At 38.4% G+C, this 19,584-nt stretch overlaps 1 protein-coding gene and 1 long non-coding RNA gene across 10 annotated transcripts in view; both read left to right on the forward strand.

Moving 5' to 3' along the window:
* LOC118146211 (uncharacterized) overlaps positions 1-10,407 on the forward strand; it is a 43,168-nt gene extending 32,761 nt beyond the window's left edge. Inside the window, exons 3-5 of one of the 3 annotated variants that reach the window (XR_004731943.3) lie at positions 3,161-3,308; positions 5,537-5,641; positions 8,210-10,407. This is a non-coding gene — a long non-coding RNA (uncharacterized LOC118146211). The remainder of the gene's footprint in view (positions 1-3,160; positions 3,309-5,536; positions 5,642-8,209) is intronic. The other 2 variants (XR_013526434.1, XR_004731816.3) reach the window with 2 other exon arrangements.
* TRPM3 (transient receptor potential cation channel subfamily M member 3) overlaps positions 1-19,584 on the forward strand; it is a 980,420-nt gene that overhangs the window by 222,761 nt on the left and 738,075 nt on the right. The gene's annotated exons all lie outside the window — the stretch shown is intronic.

Here is a 19,584-nt window from a genome sequence, read left to right on the forward strand (position 1 = left end):
GGGTGTCCCAAACGCTCTGTGTCTGCAATCCCCTGGGCTGGCCTACTGTCCAAGTCTCATTCAGTCTCAAGTCCAGCCCTCTCAAGTCTCAGGTTGCTGGTTCAACAGGGCACCCGGACAAGCGCGCCCTGTGGGGATTGCTGGGTATGGCTTGCCGCCGCCGCCTCGGCTGCCGGCTTCGCCAGGCAGACCTACTGCCTGGCATCCCATGTCTTTTTTATACTTGGGAGTTTCCCCGTTCTGTGGGCAACAAAGGTCAGTCTGGAAATGCAGCTCCAACTCACCGTTTGTGGATTCAACAAGAGCTCCAATCCTGGGTTGTTCTCACAGCGCCATCTTGAGTCCTCCCTTCTTGTCCATGTCTTAAGCATACATTGTGTATAGCCTGGTACTTTTCCTACTGAAGAACAATGGAAGTTTATGGATTAAATACTGCTTTACATACCTATATGCTACAAAAATATTAAAGATATTGAGAGGCAGTGATTTCCTAAGTTGACCCATATGGAAATAAGTGATGTTTCTGTTTTAAAACTTTGTTCCAAAAGAAATAATATATCTGAGTCATTCTCATTCTTGGTGCCCAGTGGTGCAATGAGCATTGCTGCTGGATATCAGATGAAATGAATGTCCCAGATAAAGTCACATGAGCTAGAATATTGCCTAGGAATATTTAGAAGCAACATTAATTTGCACAAAGTCCACATAAGCTGGTCTCTTAGACCTTTCATTATAAAGAGGAACTGCATATATCACGTAGTGTATTTCTATGGTTTTTTTTGCAAGATGAGTTTAGATTTTCTAGTATGATAGATTAGTAAGCTTGTGAAGCATTAATATATTGCATAATAGAATTCCCATGTATTCTGTAAAATATATTATATGGTTGCAGATTTCAATTAAGAATAATTTTTAAAACAATTGAACCAACTGAATTTTTTGGCTACATTCAGTTAAGAAAGACCAGGACCATAGGGAAAGGAGCTACGAAAAGCATAAGCCAGGAAAGCTTCAGCAGCTGTGCCAGTCCTTACCACTAGAGAAGATTTTAAATTTAGAGGTGTGAAACAGGAAAACTGGTGAGTGTGCAATTACCTGAGGTTCAAGGTCTACTTGGAGGATCTTGCACTTAGATGAACTGTTAGATTTGTGCTATTAGCTGTAAATCCTACAAAGAAATGATCATTTTAAGTTATTTTTCTTTACTTGCATTTCTTTTGGAAGCCAACTAAATGAGCATTTTAAGAGCATTTGTTTTTTTGTATTTGCAACAAAAAGAATGGGTTTTAAAGGGACATAATGTTCCTAAAAGTTGTAATGATTGACCAATAGTTTAAAGCCCAATCTACATAGTAGGAAATTTTCAACATGAAAAATTTGGTATCCTACTATGAGCCAAAAGAGTTCAATTAAAATTTTATCCCTGGCATGACCCAGATACTACTCTATGAATTGCTTTTAGCACACGAATCCTAGGATGGGTAGACAGCAGACTCTTCTGTTTTCTTTTGTTTTGGTTTTCTCCCTGAATATTGCTATTCTCTCTTGCAATCTCTATCCCTGAATCTAGCTCACCACTAAAAATGTTTTTATGAAAGTCTTTAAACAAAAACATTTTTAAAAATTGCTATCTTTGTTCCAATAGGAGAAGGTGTATTTGTTGCTATTTTAAGTGATTCTGGCTGTTTGATACAAACATTTAAAGTTGTATTGACGCTTTCATGAACTATGTGTTATCAGAGTTAATATAGACTTGGATAAAACACAGCAAACTAATGAGCAAAGCTATGTGGTAATAATAATGTATCCTGTTGCTAATAGTCATGGCTAGAGTTACAATACATTTTTTCTTTAATTCAATCAAGACAACACTTGTTTATTGCTTACTCTAGTAAATGGAACGCAGGAGATAAACAGATAAACACGGCATAGTTCTTGCCCTCTAGGAACTTGAAATCTAGCTAGTCTCTCTTCTAATGTTCATTTTGAAGATTATCAAATTATCAATTATTTGATTTTTCCCTAACATTTCCCTAACAGAATCAAAATAATGATTCAATGTTAAAAAATTGTAATTTACAAAATACACTTAAAGAATCTGGCACAGGTGCAAAAGAGTGGTACATATAGATCTCATCTGGTTTCAGAGGGAAAGAAACTACATTTATGTAATAAATTTCAGGATGCATTAAATTATCCCTCTTAGCTATATTTAGATGCCATAAGGTTTCCTTAGTTAATTCTTGACAAAAGAATGAAACATTTCAAGTGAATAAATTCTTAGGTAGCAAATGTTGTGAATAAATTCTGCAGGCTGCCCTAATTAATTTCATTTTCTAATGAAATTTCTTTTTTTCAACAAAGACCTAAATAGGCAAAGCAATCTTTGAAAATTACAATTAATGACACTCTAGGGTAGTGATATAAATTAGTTTCAATGCCCACCTATTATATTTGGTACGCTTATACCAATGTGTACCAAATTTTGGTGTAAGTACTTTGATACATTTAAATGAAATCAATAAATTACATAAAGGCATGTTTTCCCCATCCCTATTTAATTTCCCGTTTTTTAAGAGATAAAAGAAAGCTCATTAACAAATTACTCATTCTATGAAGTGCATATAGCAGTACTCTTCTAAGGAATAAACGGTATATTCCATTTTCTATTGAGTTACGTTCTGAGTTTACATCGCATGAAACAGGGAAATATGTTTTTTATAACTAAGGTACTACTTCTTTGGACTCATGACTTTTGAGGAAAAAAGGTGGTTTTGTTTTAAATTTCTGCTCATACTTTTAGTGAAATTTATTATTTTCAAACTATTCTTTAATGATTTTAAGAAATCCTCAGATCAAGAAGGTATATTTTCAATAGAATATTGAACTATAGTGAAAATAATTTAATATTTTTTTAGAATTCAGAAGTGCCCTAAAATATTTACATTGTAAGAATTATGTGTTTTGAAGTGTTTATCTGTGAGAAACTTTTCAAAACACCAAAAATTGTAGTAGTAAACTTGTTCTTCTATTTTGGTTTGGGAAGTTATATCACTAAAAATGTATTAATGTTGCTAAATTTCGCTGCATGAAATGTTAATATTCCACGTTGGATTTGTAGTGCCAGAGTTTTAAAATGCTGGTTTTCTTCTTCTTCAAGGGAAGGTGATCTCAAGAACATGATGCATTTGAACTGACCTAGTCATATGCACCTTTGGAATATTCCGGTGTGAGATTTCTGTTTTGGGAACAGCTGGCAGAGTTGGAAGAGTACTGTGTCAAGAATATTAACACCACTTAGGACAAGGGTTGGTGATTTTTCAAAAGTATTATCCAAAAGAAACATTAGTACTTTTGAGGTATACTAGGGAGAGACAAAGCCCAAATACCTCCCACAGGTAAAGAGTAGATGATTCTTTGTATCATGTGATTTAAATAGCACCGAGTAGATCCCCTTTATCCTTAAATGTATTCCTAAGTTTTCTTGACAACCTTCCATGACCTGAATGCTTAAAGTTCTATCAGTTACAAATGCATTACAATGATAAGACCCTGTTAACAAGTAAATGTGCTTTGAAGGATAAAGATGCATCATATCAAATTTTATATTGATAATGTTTAAACATAAACACTCCAGAAAGAGGGTTTCCTTAGTCAGTAGATATTGATGAAAAAAAAATTTCACTTTGGAGCAGTAGGTACTTGAGAAAAACTGAAACCTGAGAGATAAGGAAGAGGGCTGGCCAAAATTAACTGAGGGCTCCATAACATCAAATAGGGGGACACCGTAGCCTGCTCCTTCTCCTATGGGAGAACTGATAAATTATCTGACATCAATGTGTGTATCTCTTGGAGCAGGCAGAGAGAGTAATAATTTCAGCTGAGTTAGAGAATGATGTGTAGAGACGGAAGCCAGACTTTATCTTTGAAAAATCAGACATCACCTTTGACAGGCATTATTCATGATCTGTGTGAGATGGAATAAAAGTAGATTTACTGAGAAGAAAATGGATGTCCTAATAATTTAATGATACTGCTGCTTACTTCACAAAAAAAAATTTTACATTCTAGAAATGCAGAAAAGATGTTACTTTGATTTAAAAAAAAAGTTGAATTTCACCCAATTCTTTATTGTAGTGAATAATCAGAAGTTTCACAAATATACCCTATACCCTCTGCCATAGTTTCAGTGTGTCCCCTTCAAAATTCAGGTGTTGCCATTGCCATAGTATTAAGAGACACTGCCTTTAAGTGGGAATGAGGGCTATCAGGGAATCTTCGTAATTAATAGGATTGAGGCCCTTAATAAAAGAGGCTTCAGGCTTCGCACAGCATTCAGCTAGCTCCTCCTTCTGCCTTCTGTCATGTAAGGAAGCAGCAAGAAGGCCCTCATCAGAATGAATGACAGTGCCTTGATCTTGGACATCCCAGCCTCCAAAACTATGAGAGATAAATTTATATTCTTTATAAGTTTCCCAGTTCAGGTATTCTGTTATAGCAGCACAAAACAGACTGAGACACTCTTTAAGGAGGAATATGAAGGTGAAAAATCTGCCAAGCACTATTTAGGAGTGTTTTGATTTTTCTGCTTGGTAGAATAATATTTAAATTAAAAATTTTGTCAAACTTTAAAAAAAATTAAACCTTCTCAGCAGTACTCAGGACTTAAATAAAATTTATTTTCTAGACCATCTAATAAATACAAGTGGAAAATGTGGGCTTTCTGCTGCGATCTACACCCTTTTTACCCCCAGCCACTTTGTAGGAAAATAAAATAGGTTTCTGAAACAATGTACCTGGATAAAGAAACACTACTTAAAATGCCAAGAAGGGAATATTTCTGGAGGATATCATGTAGGAAAATGTTGAGATCATATTGGTCATACTTTAGAAATGCGTTTATGTTATCATCTTCTTCAGAAAAAAAGCAAAGAATGTTTAAGATCATATTAAGTCTCTGAATTGATCAAGATTTTGAATTAAGTATCAAAAGAACACAGCTTAATTATACCTATTTCTTGTACGTATCAGTATCAAACTATTTCAATATATACCTGCTTTTATTTTAGCAGATAGTTTTCTTTTCCCTCCCTCCCTCCCTCCCTCCCTCCCTCCCTCCCTTCCTTCCTTCCTTCCTTCCTTCCCTTCTTTTTGTAGGCAGTCTTGCTTTATTGCACAGGCTGGAGTACAGTAATCTTGGCTCACTGAAACCTTCATCTCTCAGATTGAAGCAATTATCCTGCCTCAGCCTCCTGAGCAGCTGGAATTACAAGTGCAGACCACCACACCTGGCTAATATTTGTATTTTTAGTAGAGATGGGGGTTTCACCATGTTGGCCAGGGTGGTCTCAAACTCCTGACCTCAGCATATCCACCCACCTCAGCCTCCCAAGGTACTGGGATTACAGGCATGAGCTGCCAAGCCTGGCTTGTTTCATTTTTCATATACCTGCATATGTATAGGTTTGAAAGCATATGCCTACAATTATCTTAGCAGATATATTTATTGAAGGGAGTGGTGCATAATTTCTTTCAGTTTGGACAGTAAGCAGAGATGTATCTTATGACCTCTTAGGACCTGAAGTGTGATCATTCATCTTCAAAGGAGTCTATGGAGGTTTGCAGAACAGCAGTTGAATAGGTATGCATAGTTAAGTACCTTTCTTTCTATTCCTATTAAGTGAAATAAGACTATTTACTTACCGTTGCTTTTCCTAAACTTTTCCTGCTCCTGGTTTTTATTTCCTTCTACAAATGTGGGGCAGGTAAAGGGTGGTGTGGGGAGAGAAGAGAGAAGAAGAGGGAAGAGAAAGAGGAGATATAAATCATAGGATTTTAGAATTAAAAGAAAGGATATAGAGTATAGATTGAAAATCACAACTTGATATTTTGATAAGAAAACAAATGTCCAGAGAATTTAAATGACTTATCACAATCCATACATGGGGAAGGTTGTGGATCTAACACTGGAAATCAGGAGCTCTAAATTTCAGAGCTTTCCTACAACACATAGTAGACAACACATTGAAGAATGGAGACAGTTAATTTGCATGTCCCCAAAAATGTTTTTTGTAAGTTATGCCTGTTAACTTATTACATGGCATCAGTAGACCACAGAAAGTTGTGGAGCTACTTAAACTTCTGTTACCACCATAGATACAAATTATTCTACAGGCCCACAATTTGCCTTTCAGGTAAGAAACTAATGTACAACAAATAAAGGAAGTTATGAAGCATATTATAAGCTTGATCCTAGGTTTATATACTATCTCATTAGAATAAAGAATTATTTTCTGCCATCATGGATAGCCTGGGATAATACATAAGCAGTATGCATCTACAGAGAGCCCTTTGCAAGTCTAGAAACTTGAGTTTTTCAATATTGAGAACTTCTGGGAAACATCCAGATTGGCACCCATTTGTGTGTTTGACTTTGCAACATTGCAGATATAATATCTGAGTCTCAGAGTCCCACATCTAAAGAAAACAAACACTTCCTGCCAATTTCCAATTTAATTAAAGCAATTTACTGAAATTATATCACCAAAGCAAGAAATGTATCCTATTGGTGATCAGAAACTCTGTAAGAAGTATATCATAAAACATAGACACCACCTTAATTCATCTTTATCTGTTCCATCTGTCCGACTGCCCAAAGTAACCTAAATGATGTAGTCATTTGTTCATTTATTCAACAAATAAATGCATTGATTACCCACTATGTGCTAGGCACTCGTGATACATAGTGAACAGGTTAAAGCTTCCATGATCGTGGGCCTCCTGGTCTAGTGTGGGAGACAGACAATAAAGCATGAACAACACATAATACTGTACTGAATAGTGACATGTTCAGTGCTGACAAATCAGAATATCTGAAGAGGCTGAGAAAGATTGTAATAGAGTATGTGGTCAAGGAAGGTCTCTCTGAAGAGGAACCATTTATGGAGCAGAGTCCTGAATAGGTGAGGGAGCCAGCTGCAATGTAGCAGATGAACAACACAAAGAGAGAAGAGCAAAGGCCCTGCAGGGCACCGGGCCTCGGGTGTTAGAGAGGCAGCAAAAAGGCTGGAATGGAGCCAGCAGGTGGAGTGGCATGGAAGTAGGTTGGGGCTGTCATCAGGAGCTGGGTCACAGAGGGAGAACTGCCGTTCATGAGAAGGAATTTGAGGTTAGTTCTTACCTTCTCAGAACTTGCCCTCTGAAGCCTATGTAGATAGATAAGAAGTAGTTATTTGCACGCTATTTGTTAAAAGGTACATGGAATTCTTGAGTAAGCAGCACAGATATTTTCTTTTATAAGACCAAGAACAAAGAACACCTGTAGTGAAGAAGGTGGCAGATAACAGGATTTGTGGCTGAATTGTACATACTCTTCCAAATTTTCATGTTGAAGTCCTAACCTTCAGTACCTCAGCATGTGACTGTATTAGGAGTTAGGGGTTTTAAAGAGGCAATTAAGTTAAAATGAAGACATTAAGGTGGATATAACTGGTGTTCTTATTTTTTTGAGTTGGAGTCTCGCTCTGTTGTCACCCAGGCTGGACTGCGGTGATGCAATCTTAACACACTGCAACCTCCACCTCCCAGGTTCGAGTAATTCCCTTGCCTCAGTCTCCTGAGTAGCTGGGATTACAGGCACATGCCACCATGCCCAGCTAATCTTTTTGTATTTTTAGGAGATGGGGTTGGTTACGCTATGTTGTCCAGACTAGTCTTGAACCCCTGATCTCAGGCAATCTGCCTGCCTCTGCCTTCCAAAGTGCTGGGATTACAGGCCTGAGCTACTGCGCCTGGCCATAAGTGGTGTTCTTGTAAGAAGAAGAGATAAGGACACAGACGCACACAGAAGAAAGAATTTGTGAAGACACAAAGGCCATTTGTGAGTCAAGGAGAGAGGCTTCTGAAGAAACCAAGGCTGCCAGCACCTTGATTTCACACTTCTAGCCTCCAGTATTGTGAGGAAAAAAATTTCCGTTGTTGAAGTCATCCAATCTGCGGTAGTTTGTTATGGCAGCACTAGCTTGCTAATACATATGGGTCATCAGAATTTCACAGTTGTGGTTGTCAGCTCCTAAGAAGGCCTCCAACGATCCCTGCCGCCTTGTAGGCCCACCCTTGTGTAATTCCCATACTGAATTGAGCTGATCCGTGTAACCAAAAGAAAATGGTAGTGACTTCCAAGGCTGAGATATGTGATACTTCTGTCTAGATTTCTATTGGATCGCTTGCTCTGGAGAAACCAACTGCCATGTTGTAAGGACATGAATGCAACTTTATATAGACGGTTGAATGACAAGGAACTGAGACCTCCTGACAGTCAGGCAAGCGAGTGAGTCACTGGAGGAGTAGGCACTGTTCCTCTGCTGATATCGTGACCGCAACCTCATTAGAGGTCATTGGCTGGAACCACACAGCCAAACTGCTCCCAAATTCCTGTCCCATAGGGATTGTTGAATAATAAATGTATATTGTTGTTAGCTACTAAGTCTGGGGATAATGTGTTACCTAGAAATAGATCAGTAATATAATAATTAAGAAAGGGACCTCAGCAAAATAGCTACAGTCCTTCTGATGAATCTGAAAGTAGGTCAACAGGATTTTATTCAGTCTGATTAAAGGAAAGACTTTTGAGCTTCACTGCAGAGAGAAATCTCAAGCCTGGAATGACATTTTAAAGATGTAACTGAATTTTTGGCTATTGGGGCTTTGAAAATTTGGCTTCTTACAAGCTCTAGAAGTCTTTCTAATGCTAATAATAACACCTACAATTTATTTAACTATGATTTCAAACACATTTTCACATCAGTGTTCTCATTTAATGTAGAAGATGGCATTTTTTCCTGCAGCTTCCCAGAATTTGCATACTTATTTTTCTAAAATTATCAAGACTGTTCCCCACAGAATGATGTATAAGATAGTTTTTGTTTTTATGGCATGGATCATGCCTTTGCAAAGTAAAATAAGGTTTTCTCACATCTCAATATGGCTTTTAGGTTTACACATACTACATATACCAAGAGTTGAGCAATTGAAGATATCTGTATATAATTAAAGCAATTATTGAGTGGAATATAAATATTTGGTGCTGAAACTTTACCCTAATTATTGAATTGTAATTTGGAGACAAGTGAGTTGTCTGTTGGCTACAAGTGATTATTACAGCTTTAAAAATAATGAAGCATGGAGTCTTTAACATGAACCTGTGATTCTCCTTTTGAATTTTAAAGGAGGGAAAAATGATTCATTTTATTTGAAAAGGACATTATTTCTTATCCTTACTGGGTTTATTAGTGCAATTGTCTTATGTGATCTTAGGACAGTGTTTTATTTTTGGACAGTAAGGCAGGACATTAAAATAAAGACCCTGGTTTGCCTTTTTCTAGCTACATGTGGCCCTTTAAAATGTAACACCCTAGTGGAAGTCTGGGGCTTGAAGCAGGTCCCTGATGGTTGAAGGCTGATGGCAGAGCAGGTATAAATCTGTTCATAAAAGAAAGGTGATCTTTGGATTACCCCATTGTGATAATGGGACTGGAGTGTTAACCCATCATAGCACCAGTGCAAAAACAGGGTGTATGGAGAAGAGATACGAACTTAAGTGTGGACCAGAAAGGGAGAAAGATAGAACTTAAAGAATGAATACCAGGTGGGCATGGTGGTTCACACCTGTAATCTCAGCACTTTGGGAGGCTGAGGCAGGCAGATTATGTGGTTCAGAGTTCAACAACAGCCTGGCCAATATGGTGAAACCCCATCTCTACTAAAAATATATAAATTGGCCAGCGTGGTGGCATGTGCCTGTAGTCCCACCTACTCAGGAGGCTGAGGCAGGAGGATTGCTTGAACCCAGGAGGCAGAAATTGCAGCGGCCGAGATCATGCCACTGCACTTCAGCCTGGGCGACAGAGCAAGACTCTGTCTTTTTTTTTTTTTTAATCATATTTCTTTCTCTTTTTTTTATGTGAGAAAGAATAGAGTGGGAGAAGAGTGGTGAGGAGCAGTATGTTCTTATCTTATCAGTGAGATTGCAGCAGTTATGGTGGATCCCCCACTGTCTCATTCTTAAAGAAATTCTCCCCGTAGTTTTTCTCACTTCTATTCTTTGATGATCACATAGAGAGTTCCAATTCCCTGTCTTTGTTTCAGCAGGCTTTCAAATAGTCAGGACTGTTCCAAAGCACGTGGTCTACAAGTGAATTCATCATGGTATCCAAACCATTCTCAGAGTGCCTACCACTCTGGTTTCTGTTTCCTTGGATTAAGAGGGTCTTCTTTCCACTGGGATTTTTCCTTTTGCTTCCACATCCTGTAATAGCATGTTGAAATTTCCTCCCTGCATTTCAGTATAAACTTAATAGGGCAGTGGTTTTTATTTGCTTTCTTTATGGATTTATCCTTTAGGTTTAAAAAAGTTTCAGGTATATAGTAGATACAAAAACTATTGTTTTTTTTTTTTTTTTTTTTTTTTTTTTTTTTTTTGAGACGGAGTTTCGCTCTTGTTACCCAAGCTGGAGTGCAATGGCGCAATCTCGGCTCACCGCAATCTCCGCCTCCTGGGTTCAGGCAATTCTCCTGTCTCAGCCTCCTGAGTAGCTGGGATTACAGGCACGCGCCACCGTGCCCAGCTAATTTTTTGTATTTTTAGTAGAGACGGGGTTTCACCATGTTGACCAGGATGGTCTCGATCACTTGACCTCGTGATCCACCCGCCTCGGCCTCCCAAAGTGCTGGGATTACAGGCTTGAGCCACCGCGCCCGGCCCCAAAAACTATTGTTGAATTAATAAATGAGTTATCTTTTCTTCCATTCTTCTGGGCTCTGCCTTACCTAGGGTCTTGCAGATAGAATACAAGATTGTCAGGTAACAGGCACTGGAAGCATATCTCCAAGAAAAGAATCTTTCTCTAGTTAAGAAGTTGACTTTTTCCTTAACTTTTTACTTTCATATGGACTTAGGATAGAGGGTCGATGCCCCTCAGGGTAAAATTATAATAGAAAGAGAGTTTGGGAAATAGAAAGAGAATGCCATTACTACTTGTAGATAAAACCTTCTCACATATTTATTCCTGTATACATATCATATATATTAAGAACTAAAACTGCAGGGAAGGAAGTTATACAAAGAAACTAGACCAAGAAACAACTCCTGTCCTCCAGGCATAAGTGAAATAATAAAATTAATAATACCGAATACTAATCTCATGATAATAACCTACTCCTGAGATTTGCTGTATGCCTTGAAGCTGTACTAAGTATTATAAATATATATTTCTCATATATTTAACTGCCTTTAGGCATAATTGATGTTGTTTCTATACTGTAGATGAAGAAACTGAGGAACAGAAAGAGATATGCCAAAAATTACAAAAATAAGTTACAGAGCTGAAATTTGAACTCAAGTGTTTCTGGTTTCAGTTCCTGTATTTTTCATTTATGAGATTCTCAAATTTGGCATAGTTTGATATTTAATGGATATTTGTAACACATCACTAGGAAAATTATATAGCTATATTACAGTTTTCAAAGTAAAAATAAAATATTAATAAAATTATTGTTATTACCATTAGTTTAATTAGTAAGTGGTGAGAAATTCTTTGCATTTTATCTCCAAAGAATGTTTCAATCTCTGTAATGGTTAACTTGAACTGTAGTTCAGTTTTACAATTAATTGATTTTTTTTATTGCAATTTAGGTTTTGGGGTACATGTGCAGAACGTGCAAGATAGTTGCGTAGGTACACACACGGCAGTGTGTTTTGCTGCCTTCCTCCCCTTCACCCACATTTGGCATTTCTCCCCAGGCTATCCCTCCCCACCTCCCCTCCCGCTGTCTCTCCCCTATTCCCCCCAATAGACCCCAGTGTGTAGTATGGCCTTCCCCATGTCCATGTGTTCTTATTTTTCCTCACCCGCCTATGAGTGAGAATATGTGGTATTTCATTTTCTGTTCATGTGTCAGTTTGCTGAGAATGATGTTCTCCAGATTCATCCATGTCCCTACAAACGACATGAACTCATCATTTCTGATTGCTGCATAATACTCCATGGTGTATATGTGCCACATTTTCCCAGTCCAGTCTATCATGGATGGGCATTTGGGTTGGTTCCAGGTCTTTGCTATTGTAAACAGTGCTGTAATGAACATTCGTGTGCATGTGTCCTTGTAGTAGAACGATTTATAGTCCTTTGGACATATACCCAGTAATGGGTTTGCTGGGTCAAATGAAATTTCTATTTGTAAGGCCTTGAGGAATCACCACACTGTCTTCCACAATGCTTGAACTAATTTACACTCCCACCAACAATGTAAAAGTGTTCCTATTTCTCCACATCCTCTCCAGCATCAGTTGTCTCCAGATTTTTTTAATGATCACCATTCTAACTGGTGTGAGATGGTATCTCAGTGTGGTTTTGATTTGCATCTCTCTAATGACCAGTGATGATGAGCATTTTTTCATATGTTTGTTGGCCTCATGTATGTCTTCTTTTGTAAAGTGTCTGTTCATATCCTTTGCTCATTTTTGAATGGGCTTGTTTGTTTTTTTCCTGTAAATCTGTTTGAGTTCTTTGTAAATTCTGGATATCAGCCCTTTGTCAGATGGGCAAACTGCAAAACTTTTTTCCCATTCTGTTGGTTGCCGATTCACTGTAGTGACTGTTTCTTTTGCCGTGCAGAAGCTGTGGAGTTTGATTAGGTCCCATTTGTCTATTTTGGCTTTTGTTGCCAATGCTTTTGGTGTTTTGGTCATGAAGTCCTTGCCTACTCCTGTGTCCTAAATGGTTTTGCCTAGATTTTCTTCTAGGGTTTTTATGGTGCCAGGTCTTATGTTTAAGTCTTTAATCCATCTGGAGTTAATTTTAGTGTAAGGTGTCAGGAAGGGGTCCAGTTTCTGCTTTCTGTACATGGCTAGCCAGTTTTCCCAACACCATTTATTAAACAGGGAATCCTTTCCCCATTGCTTGTTTTTGTCAGTTTTATCAAAGAGTGTATGGTTGTAGATATATTGTGTTGCCTTCGATGCCTCTGTTCTGTTCCATTGGTCTATATCTCTGTTTTGGTACCAGTACCATGCTGTTTTGATTAGTGTAGCCTTGTAGTATAGTTTGAAGTTCAGTAGTGTGATGCCTCCCGCTGTGTTCTTTTTGCTTAGAATTTACTTGGCTATGGGGCTCCCTTTGGTTCCATATGAAGTTCATGGTGGTTTTTTCCAGTTCTGTGAAGAAAGTTGATGGACTCTATCTTAAAAAAAAAAAAAAGTTGAAAAAAAGAATACATTGACACCGAATTCAATTTATAAGTGCATTCAAGTATCCATCAGGGAGTGAACAGGGCAAGGAAAATGAACACAAAATTCTTATAGTGAATAGATCGGAAGCTGGATGGTAGACCATTGACAGCATGTGTCTTGGATTCATATTGGCTTCAGTTTAGTAAATTATAGAACCAGAAATTAATTAACAGTGTGGCCTTGTCAGATTGTTAAGATGGTGTGATAAGGTTCCTAGCATGGACCAGACTAACTTAAATAGGTACAAACGGTGCTTGTACCAGCTCATTGCTGGATTGGAAACTCAGATGCCCTGTATTTGCTATATCCTTTTCCTTCTTAGAACCTGACCATTTGATATCAACATCTTCATGAAATTCTGCTCTCTAAATCTAGCCTTCATTTTTAATTTGTAAAAGATTTTAGCTTATAGCTAGTAGGCATCTTGAAAGTCTCTGAAGAAACGTAAGGTCTTTGGAGTACTTTGAGTTCATCTCCTCAATGGGACTGCTATAAATATGACATATAAATAACCCAATTTAAAAATCTTTTATTCGAGTAAAAATGTGTTTGTTTGTTGGTTTGTTTTTGACTTTTAGGTTCAGGGTTTCATGTGCAGGTTTATTACCTGGGTAAATTACATGTCACTGAGGTTTGGTGTATGAATGATCCCATCACCCGGGCAGTGAGCATAGTACCTTAAAGCTAGTTTTTCAACCCTAACCCCCTTATCATCCTCCCCACCCTAGTAGTCCCCAGTGTCTATTGTTACCATGTTGATGTCCATGTTTACCCAGTGTTTATCTCCTGCTTATAAGTGAGAACATGCAGTATTTGGTTTTCTGTTGCTATGTTAATTCACTTAGGATAATGACCTCCAGCTGTATCCATGGTGCTGCAAAGGGGAAACATATTTGTGTGTATCACGCACGTGTAACAGTTTTGTATTGCTATAACAAATGGCCACCAATTCAGTGGCTCAAAAAAAAAGCACAGATTTGTCCTCTTACAATTCTGGAGGTCAAAATTCTTCAAGTGGGTGAGCAGGGCTGCGTTTCTTTGAAGGCTCCATGGAAGAACTCAGGTACTTTCATATTCTAGCTTTAAGAGGTCACCAGCATTCTTGGTGTGGTTCCATATTCAAAAACAGTGATGTAGCATCCTCCAGAGTCTCTCTCTCTCTCTCTCTCTCTCTCTCTCTCTCTCTCTCTCTCTCTCTCTGACCCTTTGCTTCCATTGTCCACATCTCTTTGACTCAGATTTCCTTTTCTCTTATAAGGAAGTCCTTATAAGGGTCTCATGATTAAATTGGGACACCCAGATATCCAGCTTAATCTCCCCATCTCAAGATTCTTAATTTGCAGACAACTGTAAAATCCCTTTTGCCATTTTTTTAAAAATTTTTTATTGGATTTTAGGTTTTGGGGTACATGAGCAGAGCATGCAAGACAGTTGCATAGGAACACACAGGGCAGTGTGCTTTGCTTTCCTTCTCCCCTTCACCCACATTTGGCATTTCTCCCCAGGCTATCCCTCCCCACCTCCCCTTCCCACTGGCCCTCCCCTTTTCCCCCCAATAGACCCCAGTGTTTAGTACTCCCCTTTCTGTGTCCACGTGTTCTCATTTTTCATCACCCACCTATGAGTGAGAATATGCGGTGTTTCATTTTCTGTTCTTGTGTCAGTTTGCTGAGGATGATGTTCTCCAGATTCATCCATGTCCCTACAAATGACACAAACTCATCATTTCTGATTGCTGCATAATATTCCATGGTGTATATGTGCCACATTTTTCCAATCCAGTCTATTATCAATGGCCATTTTGGTTGATTCCAGGTCTTTGCTATTGTAAACAGTGCTGCAATGAACATTCGTGTACATGTGTCCTTATAGTAGAACGATTTATAGTCTTTTGGATATATACCCAGTAATGGGATTGCTGGGTCAAATGGAATTTCTATTTCTAAGGCCTTGAGGAATCGCCACACTGTCTTCCACAATGGTTGAACTAATTTACACTCCCACCAACAGTGTAAAAGTGTTCCTTTTTCTCCACATCCTCTCCAGCATCTGTTGTCTCCAGATTTTTTAATGATCGCCATTCTAACTGGCGTGAGATGGTATCTCAATGTGGTTTTGATTTGCATCTCTCTGATGACCAGTGACGATGAGCATTTTTTCATATGATTGTTGGCCTCATATATGTCTTCTTTCGTAAAGTGTCTGTTCATATCCTTTGCCCACTTTTGAATGAGCTTGTTTGTGTTTTTCCTGTAAATCCGTTTGCGTTCTTTGTAAATTCTGGATATCAGCCCTTTGTCAGATGGGTAAACTGCAAAAATTTTTTCCCATTCTGTTGGTTGCCGATCCACTCTAGTGACTGTTTCTTTTGCCGTGCAGAAGCTGTGGAGTTTGATTAGGTCCCATTTGTCTATTTTGGCTTTTGTTGCCAATGCTTTTGGTGTTTTGTTCATAAAGTCCTTGCCTACTCCTATGTCCTGGATAGTTTTGCCTAGATTTCCTTCTAGGGTTTTTATGGTGCCAGGTCTTATGTTTAAGTCTTTAATCCATCTGGAGTTAATTTTAGTGTAAGGTGTCAGGAAGGGGTCCAGTTTCTGCTTTCTGCACATGGCTAGCCAGTTTTCCCAACACCATTTGTTAAACAGCGAATCCTTTCCCCCTTGCTTTTTTTTGTCAGGTTTATCAAAGATTGTATAGTTGTAGATATGTTGTGTTGCCTCCAGTGCCTCTGTTTTGTTCCATTGGTCAATATCTCTGTTTTGGTACCAGTACCATGCTGTTTTGATTACTGTAGCCTTGTAGTATAGTTTGAAATCCGGTAGTCTGATGCCCCGCACTGTGTTCTTTTTCCTTACAATTGACTTGGCTATGCAGGCTCTCTTTTGGTTCCATATGAAGTTCATGGTGGTTTTTCCCAGTTCTGTGAAGAAAGTCAATGGTAGCTTGATGGGGATAGCGTTGATTCTGTAAATTACATTGGGCAGTATAGCCATTTTCACGATGTTAATTCTTCCTAACCATGAACATGGAATGTTTCTCCATCTGTTTGTGTCCTCTCTGATTTCATTGAGCAGTGGTTTGTAGTTCTCCTTGAAGAGGTCCCTTACGTTCCTTGTGAGTTGTATTCCAAGGTATTTTATTCTTTTTGTAGCAATTGTGAATGGCAGTTCGTTCTTGATTTGGATTTCTTTAAGACTGTTATTGGTGTAGAGGAATGCTTGTGATTTTTGCACATTGATTTTATATCCTGAGACTTTGCTGAAATTGCTTATCAGTTTCAGGAGTTTTTGGGCAGAGGCGATGGGGTCTTCTAGGTATACTACCATGTCGTCTGCAAATAGAGACAATTTGGCTTCCTCCTTTCCTATTTGAATATACTTTATTTCTTTTTCTTGCCTGATTGCTCTGGCTAAAACTTCCAGAACTATATTGAATAGGAGTGGTGAAAGAGGGCATCCTTGTCTAGTGCCAGATTTCAAAGGGAATGCTTCCAGTTTTTGCCCATTCAGTATGATATTGGCTGTTGGCTTGTCATAAATAGCTTTTATTACTTTGAGGTACGTTCCATCGATACCGAGTTTATTGAGGGTTTTTAGCATAAAGGGCTGTTGAATTTTGTCAAATGCCTTCTCTGTGTCAATTGAGATAATCATGTGGTTTTTGTTTTTGGTTCTGTTAATGTGGTGAATTACGTTTATAGACTTGCGTATGTTGAACCAGCCTTGCATCCCCGGGATGAATCCTACTTGATCATGGTGAATAAGTTTTTTGATTTACTGTTGCATTCGGCTTGCCAATATTTTATTGAAGATTTTTGCATCTATGTTCATCATGGATATTGGCCTGAAGTTTTCTTTTCTTGTTGGGTCTCTGCCGGGTTTTGGTATCAGAATGATGTTGGTCTCATAAAATGATTTGGGAAGTATTCCTTCTTTTTGGATTGTTTGAAATAGTTTTAGAAGGAATGGTACCAGCTCCTCTTTCTGTGTCTGGTAGAATTTGGCTGTGAACCCGTCTGGACCTGGGCTTTTTTTGTGTGGTAGGCTCTTAATTGCTGCCTCGACTTCTGACCTTGTTATTGGTCTATTCATAGTTTCAGCTTCCTCCTGGTTTAGGCTTGGGAGGACACAGGAGTCCAGGAATTTATCCATTTCTTCCAGGTTTACTAGTTTATGCGCATAGAGTTGTTTGTAATATTCTCTGATGATGGTTTGAATTTCTGTGGAATCTGTGGTGACTTCCCCTTTATCATTTTTTATTGCATCTATTTGGTTGTTCTCTCTTTTCTTTTTAATCAATCTGGCTAGTGGTCTGTCTATTTTGTTGATCTTTTCAAAAAACCAGCTCTTGGATTTATTGATTTTTTGAAGGGATTTTCGTCTCTCAATCTCCTTCAGCTCAGCTCTGATCTTAGTAATTTCTTGTCTTCTGCTGGGTTTTGAGTTTTTTTGATCTTGCTCCTCTAGCTCTTTCAATTTTGACGATAGGGTGTCAATTTTGGATCTCTCCATTCTCCTCATATGGGCACTTATTGCTATATACTTTCCTCTAGAGACTGCTTTAAATGTGTCCCAGAGGTTCTGGCATGTTGTGTCTTCATTCTCATTGGTTTCAAAGAACTTCTTTATTTCTGACTTCATTTCATTGTTTACCCAGTCAACATTCAAGAGCCAGTTGTTCAGTTTCCATGAAGCTGTGCAGTTCTGGGTTGGTTTCTGTATTCTGAGTTCTAACTTGATTGCACTATGGTCTGAGAGGCTGTTTGTTATGATTTCAGTTGTTTTGCATTTGTTGAGCAGTGCTTTACTTCCAATTATGTGGTCAATTTTAGAGTAGGTGTGATGTGGTGCTGAGAAGAATGTGTATTCTGTGGATTTGGGGTGGAGAGTTCTGTAAATGTCTATCAGGTTTGCTTGCTCCAGGTCTGAGTTCAAGCCCTGGATATCCTTGTTGATTTTCTGTCTGGTTGATCTGTCTAGTATTGACAGTGGAGTGTTAAAGTCTCCCACTATTATTGTGTGGGAGTCTAAGTCTGTTTGTAAGTCATTAAGAACTTGCCTTATGTATCTGGGTGCTCCTGCATTGGGTCCACATATGTTTAGGATCGTTAGCTCTTCTTGTTGTATCAATCCTTTTACCAGTTTATAATGGCCTTCTTTGTCTCTTTTGATCTTTGTTGCTTTAAAGTCTATTTTATCAGACATGAGAATTGCAACTCCTGCTTTTTTTTGCTCTCCATTTGCTTGGTAAATCTTCCTCCATCCCTTTATTTTGAGCCTTTGTGTATCCTTGCATGTGAGATGGGTTTTCTGGATACAGCACACCCAGGGCTTTTGGGTTTTGGATTTTTATCCAATTTGCCAGTCTGTGTCTTTTGATTGGTGCATTTAGCCCATTTACATTTAGGGTTAATATTGTTATGTGTGAATTTGATACTGCCATTTTGATGCTAAGTGGCTGTTTTGCCTGTTAGTTGTTGTAGAATCTTCATTATGTTGATGCTCTTTAGCATTTAGTGTGATTTTGGAATGGCTGGTACTGGTTGTTCCTTTCTATGTGTAGTGCCTCTTTTAGGAGCTCTTGTAAAGCAGGCCTGGTGGTGACAAAATCTCTGAGTACTTGCTTGTTCGCAAAGGATTTTATTTTTCCTTCACTTCTGAAGCTCAGTTTGGCTGGATATGAAATTCTGGGTTGAAAGTTCTTTTCTTTAAGGATGTTGAATATTGGCCCCCACTCTCTTCTGGCTTGTAGTGTTTCTGCCGAGAGATCTGCTGTGAGTCTGATGGGCTTCCCTTTGTGGGTAACTCGACCTTTCTCTCTGGCTGCCCTTAGTATTTTCTCCTTTATTTCAACCTTGTTGAATCTGACGATTATGTGCCTTGGGGTTGCTCTTCTTGTGGAATATCTTTGTGGTGTTCTCTGTATTTCCTGCATTTGAGTGTTGGCCTGTCTTGCTAGGTGGGGGAAGTTTTCCTGGATGATGTCCTGAAGAGTATTTTCCAGCTTGGATTCATTCTCTTCATCCCCTTCTGGTACACCTATCAAACGTAGGTTAGGTCTTTTCACATAGTCCCACATTTCTTGGAGACTTTGTTCATTCCTTTTTGCGCTTTTTTCTCTGATCTTGGTTTCTCATTTAATTTCATTGAGTTGGTCTTCGACTTCAGATATTCTTTCTTCTGCTTGGTCAATTCGGCTATTGAAACTTGTGCATGCTTCCTGAGGTTCTCGTATTGTGTTTTTCAGCTCCTTTAATTCATTCATATTCCTCTCTAAGTTATCCATTCTTGTTATCA

Source organism: Callithrix jacchus, chromosome 1, assembly GCF_049354715.1.
Source record: "Callithrix jacchus isolate 240 chromosome 1, calJac240_pri, whole genome shotgun sequence".
Taxonomy (NCBI): Eukaryota; Metazoa; Chordata; class Mammalia; order Primates; family Cebidae; genus Callithrix; species Callithrix jacchus.